The 11,990-nt window shown below is 41.3% G+C and overlaps 1 long non-coding RNA gene across 1 annotated transcript; it reads right to left on the reverse strand.

Moving 5' to 3' along the window:
- Positions 1–9,344: 9,344 nt before the first annotated feature.
- Positions 9,345–11,691, reverse strand: LOC132243512 (uncharacterized). Its single transcript, XR_009455116.1, has 2 exons — positions 10,754–11,691; positions 9,345–9,500 (listed from the first exon to the last, which is right to left on the reverse strand). It is a non-coding gene; the product is annotated as an uncharacterized LOC132243512 (long non-coding RNA).
- Positions 11,692–11,990: the final 299 nt, after the last annotated feature.

The following is an 11,990-nucleotide window of genomic DNA, read 5'->3' on the forward strand; positions in this document are numbered from 1 at the left end:
TCTGAGGCACAGAACAGCATTCATTTTTCATCATCCCTCCTGTAGTGATAGACGTTATAATTTAGAGATGCTCCCTAACTATGAAGCTATGAACTAAGAAGACTAAGGAAGCTGGTAATAGGGTGATGGTCTCTAAGTTTAATAACCAGCTAGTTTGTTAGAAAGACAAAAAGATCTACAGTGGTTGCCAATTGCTCCACAATTAAAGTGTGTTGTTTAGTTCATCTGACTCACGTACGGCTGTGTTTATTGAGGCAGGTGATCACTGCACCTCCCACCCCCCAAAATGGGGTGTAGGTAGTGGCAAGCCTCCCCAGTGCTTTCCTAAAAATATTTGTGGTTTACCAGATTCCTCAGGTCAATTCTGTGCTCCGTTGACCCATGTCTGAAACATGAAATACTATTTTCAAGGTTGGCAAAAGCAAAATATTTTCTGTTGTGAAACTGCAATAAATAAAATCTCCTCTAGCGGTGCCTGTCTGAAGGTCTTCGTTTCCTAATCAAATTCTCTCTCTAGGCATGATAGATGATGCTCGAGCACTTGACACACAAGATCAGAAAGTATTACCACCCCCATTTTAGAGATGGGGCAACTCGGTCTCGGAAAGACGACAGGCTCGTGGATATGGGCGATTTTCTCATTATGTTCCACAGGTAGAGTTGAACTGCTAATTTTCCTGAGTCAACTCTCTCATGTGGATGCTCAAAATAAGGATAATCTTTGGCAGTTTAGTTAAACCACCCCCAAAGCAAAAGGAGCAGAACTGGGAAAAGTTACTGTCATACTGGTATAACTTCAGCATTATAAATCCAACCCCCACTCCATTCCCAGCCCAGAAAAGACCTATATGCCTTGACTTTAGCCAAGCAAAGAGTCTGTGGAATTTAGCTGCGATCATAATTTTGGTTCTTAACCTTAGCTACAGCATCAGTCTTCCACTCACCTTTTGCCCATGGGAACGTAGTAGCAGGGGGATGTAGAGAATCTCTATTTAAACTCATGAAGCTATAAATAGTGCCTGAAATAACAATGCTTGCATTCCTCACCTTTCCTGCTGGCTTCACGGAAACTTTTCAGGGATATTTATGACACACCTTTAAAGTGAAAATGGGAGTATCCCAGAGCAATATGAGCAAGGGTTAAACTTGATGCCCCTTAGCACTGGTGCACTGCTTTATGGGAATTGAAAAGCACAAAGTGCCATAATGACAAAAGCCCTAAGGACTTCAAGGCAGCTGGAGGGGACTTTTAGAAACTGGGTGGTGGAGTTTTTGTGAACAAGTGACTTTATGTGAAGTAGTTCAGCGGGTTACAGTAATTATGAGTAGGCTGGATTAGTTCAAGAGTGGCAGGCTAGGCAGATTATTTGTACTGTTTTTCACTTTTCATCAAAGGCTCGGAAAGTGTTTTTTACATTCCTTAATGATTAAGCTTCATGATACTCCTGTGATGAGGGGTATTATTACCGTTCTACCCCTAGGGAAACCGAGGCACTGAGTGTGATTGAGTGTCACGTAGCAGATCAGTCGCAGAGATGAAATCAGAGCCCAAACATCTTGATTCCCCATCCCCTTGCCTACTTTAACCTGCAGTTCGTGCTCCTCTTATCAAGTGGTGGTCAACACGGTAGTAGAAATATGACAACGTAGTATCATAGTATCATTTGCATATTTAAAAAGGTTATTAGCATTCAGTCCCAATTTACAGACATGCTGGTGAATAACTGCTTCTGCTACTGTTCACACATTTTGTGTCCATCGTACTACAACAAACGTGCTTCCTACATGGTTCCCAGAAAGGTTGGGCAAAGTGATTTGCTCAAGGTCCTGCAGGGCACGGTATTGGACATGCCTCTCAGGTCCCAGGCTAGCACCTTTATTAGTAGGCCATCCTTTCTCTCCTCTTACTATTGTGGAGGAAATGCATGTGATATTAATTTTGTATTATGCCACTTTATGTTATTCTAAGTAGCATAAGGGCAAGAGGAAATTATGCATCTGTGGTGTGATGCAGTTCTTCAGGTGACGCCTGTGTCAGACAAGGTCTGCTAAAAACTGAGTTTGCACAGATTTCTTTAAGTATGCTATTAAAAACCTGTAAGCGAGCTGCGCTTTCTTGATTTGCTTCCTTATTATGATCGCACTGGTGGTGAGCCAAGACATGTGACCATGTTTAGGAATGGGTAGAAAGTGAGGCACGCATCAGTTGTGTCGTCAGGATCCAACGTTGACGTCCCTCACAGATTTGGCTCTTGAAACATGGAAATCAGTTGTGTGCTGACCTGCTCCAGGCTCTGGGTGGCATATTTCAGAACTGGGCTTCTGACTTGGTCCCTTCTCTAACAAACAAGCTTTTATTAGATCCACACTTCCTTCTTTAGGTATCCCCAAATTCTGAATTGACATGACTTGTCATAACAGACCTCTTAAGAAGGAATTGCAATTGGTTCTGCTGATTTATCCCATGTGAGTATCTGGCCTCCCTCTGTCATCTGGCCATTCATTGTATCTTGGAAGAGAGGATGAAAGTTCATATGAACTCAAGAAGTGACCTATAGCAGAGGCTGCGGGCTTAGAGGACTAGGTTGGAAAAGGTATAGGAATAGGAAGGAAGATGGATGTCATACATCGGTAAGTTATAGTTATCTCTAGTACTCTTTTTGAAGGCTTTAAGTGGTCAAAATACACTGCCAATGTAGTAGGGTAGGAATGTTGATATAGTTATAATGGTTCAAAAAATATGCAAGAGGCAAGGGGTTTTTTTGGTGATATATTTTATTAGACCAATTATATAGTTGGGAGAAATGTTGGGCAAGCTTTTGGCCACCACGTGTTATTGTAAACCTTTTGTCTTAGCATACCCAGCCAGAGGAACATTGGAAGCATTACCTAAGTTCTTGCACTGTGCTCATCACTATAGCAGCCATACATCTTCCAGGAGTGCCATTAAGCAACACAATTCATGCAAAATACGTAATACCACCGCTACATCAAATATTATTAGCTAGGCCACAAGACGAATGTAAGCATTCCCATCAAAGGCACCACACAGATCCTGATGAGTAAAGCTTGACTCGACACGTGACACAGTCATTGTATGCTGTCCCCCGCACCCCCGCTTTCCGGCAAGTAGTAACTTTTGAAAGTACATTTTCCTTTGCATCCTTCTGACCAGTGACTTATGACATCTGGCATGCTGGTAAAGCTCAGGCACTAAATAAATGTGCAGTTACCTCCCAAGGTGTCCTCTGTGTTTTAGGCATCACTGATAGTGGGTCCATTGTTGTGAGAACAAGAAAGGCTGTCCAGTTGTGCCATACTGTTATGTGCTTTCTGGACCTGCCTATGCAGGTAAATGTATTCTTACAGAGAAGAAGTGTTATTTAGTGATTAGGACAGGGATATAATTAGGCCTCCTGGATTCTCTTTCTGGGTCTGGCAGTGAATTGCTTTTTGGCATGGGCCAAGTAATTTGCACCACCGTTCACCTTCCTTTACTACCACGCTGGCTATAATGGAAATGCACTTAGCTACAGCACTTCACAGGACCGTGTTGCCCCTTAGTTACTTAATGTTTCCAAAGCACTGAGTGACAAGTGCAAATTATCATAATTCTCATCAGAAGCATCTATTTAATTCACTTTTACAAGCTCATAAAAACTTGGGGGAACCTTATGAGAGAGGCAAAGTGACAACTCATACCAAAACACTGTTTTCTGTGGGCTGAGAAGGCTAATAAAGCAGCAAAATAGTATTTTGATATTACAGTGGCCTTGGGCAGGGAAGAGAGAGAGAGTTCTGCCTACTAGTGCTTCTAAAGTGTGTTTTCAAATCGTGCCAGTTAGAAAGTTTTTGAAGAAACTCTGTGAGAGATCAAAGAAACCAAGCAAGTACTGGTGAAATAAATGTCTTTTGCCAGTCTTCTGAAAAAAAACACATTGAAAGCCTTTATTCAAAGTTTCAGAAAAGGGTACTACTGCTGCAGCTGCTACCCTTGCCTCTGCTGTGAAATGGGATGCCATATAGCAGGTTTAATGCAATTAAAAAAAACACTTTTGGAAATAATACCCAAGGGCTCTTCCTTCTAGGACTCCCATTACTGAATGAACATGTAGGAATACTGTTACCCTCCACAGCAGCCCAAAGTAGCTGGGCTAATCAACTATAAGCAACATAGAAAGAAGTCAATAGCAAAGCCACAGCAAATTGAGTACATCAGCTGTCATCTTTTCTATCATAACGTAGAGCAGCCCTGTGGCTCCTTTTAAATTGCTTTAGGGTTTCCCAAATGGCCTCCAGCTTAGAAAAATATAAAACAAACGTGTTAAGTCACCTCTCTACCCTTTTCTCGTCTCAGCCTGTGCTGGCGTTTATGGTTTTGACTTAGTAAAGATTATAAGTGCTATTAACTTAAAACAATGCAAATAAAAAAATGTCCTGGCTTCCATTACATAAGCAGCGGTATATGTCAGGACATTCAAAAGACATTGGGGACTACATGGGAAGTCCTTGGATTGCAAAAGGAAAAAAAAATACAAACTTCAGGAAAATATCTTACGCATGTTCATCAAGCTGCTACAGAAAGTTGAGTCCTACCTGTGTAACTGTTATGGTGATATACAACAATTCCAAGGGACTTCTGTAAAATGGTTCTCAGAAAGCTCTATGGGACTTATCTAAGGTGAGGCTTTGTTAAAATTCAAAGGGAGCATCTGAGATGGAATGAACCATAGAAATAATGTCAAGGTAAAATATATTTTTATTTGGAGAACAAGAGGACAGTCAGCTGCATGAAGGCTGCTGCTAATGTGATAAACCATAACTGAAACAAAAATAGTTTGTGAAAAGTCAGCGCTGTGTCCTTGGACGCAGGATAACATTTCAGAAGTAGGTGTTATTTAGGAGGCTAATGCTCATTGACTTTCCATGGGAAATATTTAGTGAAGTAAATCTTCTAGCGGTTCTTCTGTGTCTAAAACCTAAGCCACGTAGAAGCATTTGTCAATTTGCAAAATAGTTTTATATTCATTTTTACTAGATCTGCTTCAGCACTGCCAGGCTCTGGTCAGCTCTAGCCGCACCAGACTAACATGGTGCTCTCCACCGGAGCTTTATGAAGCCTCGTGAACTAAACCTCCTGCCATCCCTTTGAACAGGAAAGGGCCGTTGAAGTGTGAAGATTGCATAGATACGGAATGCAGACACAGAGACTTTAAAATTATGGCTTGCCCACAGTCAAGTGGGCAATCTATTTTAGAGATAGGACTTGACTTAAGCCATTTTGAATTCCCTTTATGCTGGTGGTGGCACGGTGCTGATGTGATTCATGCGTTGTTTCCTTCCCATGGCCCTTCAGTGAACTGTGGATATACCCCCTAATTCCTAATTCCACTCTCCAGTTCCCTAATCCCAAACTGTCTCTAGTGTGCAGTATAGTGCTGTTCCAGTTGCTGTTGGGTGCTTGGAGGAATCCCTTGACCTAGGGAGAATTAGCTCTGAGTCATTATGAGAAAGCCTGTCCACGGGGCATTTCTGGCTTAAATAAAATCCAGAGACTTGTAATTCTCACAGGAAAGCCTCCACTTATGACATCTCCTGTTGAATTCTTGCATGCATGGGTTGTGAGTCAGCATGAAATAAAAACAGGATGTTTCTGTATTACTCAGTAAATATAATCCCCCTCGCTTTTGGAGCCCCACCCACCAGTGACACACAGGATTCGTGGAATAGCCCTCGTTGTTCTCTAGTATAGATATAACATGACTATACTGTATCCTCATAGTACTCTAGTACATGTGACATGACCACAGTGTAGTACTAATAACTGCATTTATTATCGTCATTTTATTTTTAGAAGTCCCTCCCTGCACCAGCGGTGCCAAGATGCTCAGGGCGTTGGGGAGGCAATTAAAAGACATCGTGAGAGAGAGCGCAAGCAGGCTATAAGACCAACAGGAAAACTCGATAGGTGCAAATTTCTAGCAACAGAGGGAAAGAGTCTACATCTTCTGCATGAAGATGCTCCCCAATCTCGGGGACCCAAAAGGGCCAACGTTGATTTTTCCAGCCCGATGCTATCTCCTCTTACCTGAGCTTGAAACAGCCTCTCGCAAGTCTGGGCGCACATGTTGGCTTGCTTTCCTCTGCCACCTCAGGTTTTCATAGCCCAGGCTGAAAATCTGAGCAACTGCAGCCGGGAGCATGGAGACACAGCACTCCTCAGGGCCCAATTCTGAAGCTCGAAAGGAAAATGATTGAACCAGCTCACAGCAGACTGGCTTCTTACAAATATTCCAGCCACGTTCTTCCCACCATGGCCAGTGAGGTCAGTAGGGTACCAAGATTTGAGGTTTAACCACATATAGAGGAACTACCAGAGCACAGGGTAAGGGGCGATGATGACTGTAGTACAGATTTCCTACATTTGAAAGGATGGTGAGGTAATAGGGGCACATCCTCTGCCTCTCTCCTCTCCCTTTGCTCTGTTCACCAGGCACAAAGGTAAAGACAACCACAGACCCCTATAATCCCTGCTCCTATGAAAGAGAAGCTCCCAAAATTTTAACTGTTTTTTATGAGTCCTTCCCTGTAGTCCCTGGTGGGAAGCAAGAGACGTGGTTGATATGACAAACTCCAGCAATCTCCAGCTGGCAGATGGACCTTTAGGGACAATGTGGCATTTAGCTAGGGGCTCCTTTGTGGTATGTATGTGGGTGTAGGTGAGCATGTACACATGGGTGTTCAGGGACCAGGCGGAGAGTCAGGGATTGTAAACAAGTACAGCAAAGGACCCAGCTCTCTACACATGTAAAAGTAATGAGGGAAGTGGGGGAAGGGGTACGACTTGTGGGGGGGGGGGGGAGTGAGGATGGAAAAGGCTGGAAGGGATCTAATTAGCTCACTTTCAAAGTAAAGTTTTACTAGTGGTTATGCCTTCTCTAATCCAGATCTGGCTGGAAGTCATTACATAAAAAGTGCACGCGGGGGGAAAAAAAAAAAGGCAAACCAAATATCACTGCACAAGTGTCACAGTGATTTTTAGCATACTTCTAAACTAATTAAACGGGAGAGATTTTTGCTGGGTGATAAGGTTTGTTGTTTTATTGTATTACTGGGCATTTCGATGAGTGACATTTAAATAAAGTTGAATATCAGAGATCTAACTTTGCATGCTTTTTACTGGACCTGCCCGTTTGTGTTCTGGATAAACATGCTGCAATGTGGCCTCTACTTTAAACTGATAAAAGTCCTTGTACTTTTAAAGGATTATATCTAAGGATGGTATTTGGCTACTTTTATGAGAGCTTTGCAAGTCACGGGGGGTAGATGAATTTTTGCTTTTTTGTTCCTAGGAGGGAAAAAATACTGTATCTTTAAAATTAGGAGTAGCTGAATAACGAATCTTGGGCAGTGAAAAGGCTAATGTGCTGTGGAAGAGAAGGAGTTTAATCTAATTTAGTTGGAGGGTGTCTGTCTGTGGTGTTGTTTTCTGGACTGTGGGAATAGAGCAGAGAAGCTGCCCTAGTGAATGGTTCCTCCTGAGCCAGGATCAGTGGGGAGTCCCTTAGATGCCACTGATCCGAAGCCAGGCCATGAAAAGGGGATTAAAGAAATGTTCTGATTTGCAATTCACACTAATGCACCCCGTCGAACCTTTGGTAATATTTCAAACCACATTTCAAGGGAAGTGCCCTTAAAATAGCCGGCTAAATTGTATTAGAGCAACACTATACAACCCACTCATCCATTTATGATGTGGGGTTTGTTTTTTGATTTTTAATCTTTTACTTACTCATGGTGTGCGTGGGGTTTTTTTAATGTAATTAAAACTTTTGCGCACAGTGAATATTCAGCACTTCCATGGGAATATGCTGCTCTATGCCTCCCCTACCAATCAGACATGTTTTGTTTATTAAATATTGTTGCAAAGTAGTTAGAGAAAGTCTGGATTTAGAGGAGAGAAAAAAAATGTAACTTGGTTTGGTTTTAAAAATAAACATTAGCTGCATACTTTTTATAAATGATCCAATTTAATGTCATGATCAATACCTTATCTGGGACTTAAATAAGAGAGACAGATTGTAATAGTTACAATGTCCCTTTCTTTGTGTGCTGTTGTTTTTCCTTTAAAGCCACAATCTTCTTGAAGGATAACTTTGGGGTTTTTTTTATTATTATCTTATCTTTAGAATTAGCTATCCAAATGAAAATGAAAGCTAGTAACAGGCCTTCATTCTGTATCAGGCACAGGAAACTAAAAATTGCCTGTCTTAAAATGAATATAGATGGATTATTGAAGCAGAGGACAAAATATTATTCAACTATATTTAAAAAATAAAGTATTTTCTCAATCAACTGCTAACCAGAAAAGATTCATTAAATGATTTGCAAGCACAGCCCGAGACTTTTTTGTACTTTAGATTCACTAATATCAGTAGACTTTGTTGTTATGGTAGGTAATTTATGAATGCTTTACTGAAAATCTTTAATATATTAATTAACTTGTAACTCTCCAACCTTATCATTTAATTTCTCTTTACTGTGAAGTGTCAGAACATTTTATCTGAAAGGGATTATTTAGGTTTTCTTTAATCCCATTTCAGAAAACCTTGCCTAGAACTGTAACATCCATTGACTCTAAAATGTTAGAATATACATGCAACTTTGATTTTTATTATTATCCATATCAAAGTATTTTATTATACGTTCACTGCACTAGATTACACAGTGTCCAAACTTTGCTATTCCAGGTTTGGGGTTTTTTTACCCTGTTTATGTGGCAGTACATCTACAAAATCTGTAGTTATGGTTTATATTATGGCATGCCTTATTAACTATTCCGTTTATTTATTATTATTATTATTATTTTGCTTGTGAAATGGGAAAGGACTTTGAGATGCACATTATTCTCTGGCAACTTTAGAGGAAGAGGGATAGGTATAGGGGAAGATGCTTCTTTTCCTGCGAGTTGGCACATTATTTGAAATCATGTTTAATTATAAAGTTTCATTAAAAACCTTTTGCTTAAAATTTTAGAGGCCTAATAAGATTTCCATTAATTTAAACATATCACTATTCCCACAACGGCCCAAATGCTTTCTTTTTCCTCTTTCATCCATGGTTAAATATGTAAATAAAATGTCTAAAGTCATTCTTCAAAGAAGACAAAAGAAAAAAGAGCTGAGGGAAAAGACAGCCATAAAATTCCTCCCAATTCTCCATAACATTTGCCAGAGGGGGGCCAACTCCTAGCCAGGGCCTAGCAGCAGGGGTGCCTGGCTGCTCCATAGAATCACACATCTCAAATCCCACACACAGGAGAAAAAAAAATAAAATAAAATATCTTTTCAGCTGGAGCCATCAAAAGGCTCTTTTCATTTATTAGTTACAGAGTTATCTTCCAGTTGCTGATTTCTCAGAGCCCTCATTTTTCTATAATAATGTTCTATTTGTTAGTTTCTTTGACTCGGGCGGCTTGAATGGGGGGCACTTCTGGATAGCTTTTAAAAAATATATATAAAAACAGAAATAAATGATCCGAAGAGGGTTGTGTCGGCTAAAATAATAGCTAAAAAAAAAAAAACCCCAACCCAGACTAATTTACAGTGGCACATAAAAAAACAATTAAAAAACATAACTCCTACAAAGTTTGAGTTTTTCTTTTCTTTTTTTTCCCCTTACCATTTTACATTGATATTTCCTTTCTGTGTCTAGGGAAAATAAGAAAAGAACGAGCTGTTATCAACAGCTATGTCAATAAAGCCTTTTCTTCCCCCCTCCCCCTCCTTTGGATGATTTTAGTGTAAATTTTGACGTACAACAAAAGTACTTTGCAAAAAGGCAAAAAAACAAAAACAAAAAAAAGTGAAAGTACCCCCTCCCCAACAATCAAGCTCAGCAAAACAAACGGTATCAAAAATGCTCATCTCAAGTGTCGTTTCAATTTCACTTTAGAAAAGGTAGTTTGTCCCTTCTGAAAGCTGTCCCCTTCACTTCCCCATTACCCCCAACTGAGCTCTCCAGAAGAGGATCCTGGATGCATACAAATCCTAAGAAAACAGGCTTAGATTAATGAAGAATGGAAATGCCCCACCACACACTCTCTCTATAAAATAAATAAGGCCCCCTTTTTTTTGCCGGTAACACTGCCTGCCTTTGTAAGGGTCCCCCTAATGAATCTAAAACTGTCCAAGGGAAGGATCAACTTGATAAGATCAATGCAGTTCATAAGCCTGATCTCTTTCAGAGAGACTCCTGGATCCACTGGTAAACCACTAAAAGGAAAACAGACACTTATTTAAATCATCTTAAAAAAAAAAAAAGAGAGAAACCATTTACTTCTGGGTAAGCAAACACTGTCAGCATCTTTAGGGGATTCGGGGCAAACATTAGCCCTGGTTTGCTGTCCTTGCTTGGATCCTGTTCACCCTTATCACAATTGAGGAAGCCAACAGTTTCCTTTTTAGAGGCTGGTGGGGTATTAACTCTGCCCCGATGGGACTTGTCAGTTTGCAGGAGAATCCATGTTCATTTCGATAAGAAACAGGCACTAATGGAGAGAAACCCAGTTTGTGTGGGTGTGCGTAAATGGAGAGAGGCAGAGAGCTTTCCATTCTTCATGAATGTTTGCCAAACCTGAGCTCAAAGGGGGAATGGGGAGGGGGGGAGAGGAAAGTACAGCTCTTGTTCTGTCCTCTGATCATAATGCTCCCTTCGGGCCCTGTCTACATCAAGCAGCGGGGTGGGGACTTACATGGGCAAACTAACCAGCCCTTCCAGTGACTGGCAACTGCTGCTTTCCCCTACTGCTGCTCAACCTCAGACTTGTAAGAGCCTGATCCCGTGGCTCAGGACAGGAGATGTCCCACTGAAGTCCAAGGCCGGTCTCTGGCAGACATGCTGCAGCTATTCCTAGTAGAAAAAAACCAAAGGAAACCCCGTGGGGCCGCTTCAAAAAGATCCAAACCAATCTACATCTTGAAATACATAGATATGGATATATATATTGATACATCTATATAGAGAATATATACGTGTGTGTGTGTGTGTGTATGCCCGTATATATGTTTATGCCGAGAGAGAGGCATAAACATATATAAGGGCATACACACACACAGATGTATGTACATATAGGCATACACATATACACACGTATATATACATATACACACACACATATATGTAATAATAGGGATATATATGTAAATATGTATATATGTATCCATACATACATATACACATGTATACATACACACACACACATATGCCTCTCTCTCTCTCTCTATATATATATGCATGCATGTATAACATAAGATTCAGGAGAAAAAAGTATGTATATGTGTCTTCTATAGCTATATCAATATCAAGATAGATAGATATGCAGGAGAGAATAGTGTGTGTGTGTGTGTGTGTGTGTGTGTGTGTGTGTGTGTATATATATATATATATATATATATATATATTAGAGAAGGTATAACCTCTCTCTCTCTCTCTCTATATATATAATATATATATTATATATGCATATAACCTCTCTCTCTCTCTCTCTCTCTCTCTCTATATATATATAAAATACATATATTATATATATATGTGTGTGTGTATGTAGATGTATACACACTCACACACATATCTAAATATATAGATAGATATCTATATCTATATAGATCCAGGAGAAAACCGTGGCAGGGGTGTGTATGTGAGTGTGCACTGTACACACACACACCGACCCCCCCTCAGGCGTTTCCCCTGACTCTACCCCCCGTCCCACCGCAGTCCCGGGTTCCCCGCCTGGCCCGGCTCCCTCCCTGCCCGTCCCGGTGGCGGTGGCGGTGTCGGTGCCGGCGGGGGTCCGGGTCCGGGTCCGGGGCTGGCCGCACGCACCTGGCGGGAGGCGGGCTCTCCCGGCCGGGCCGGGCCGGGCCGCTGCCGCACTCCGCAGCACCCCGCGCCGGCGGCGGGAGCAGGGAGCAGGGCGGGCGGCAGGGGAA

The sequence above is a fragment of the Alligator mississippiensis genome, chromosome 10 (assembly GCF_030867095.1).
Source record: "Alligator mississippiensis isolate rAllMis1 chromosome 10, rAllMis1, whole genome shotgun sequence".
In the NCBI taxonomy this organism is placed as follows: domain Eukaryota; kingdom Metazoa; phylum Chordata; order Crocodylia; family Alligatoridae; genus Alligator; species Alligator mississippiensis.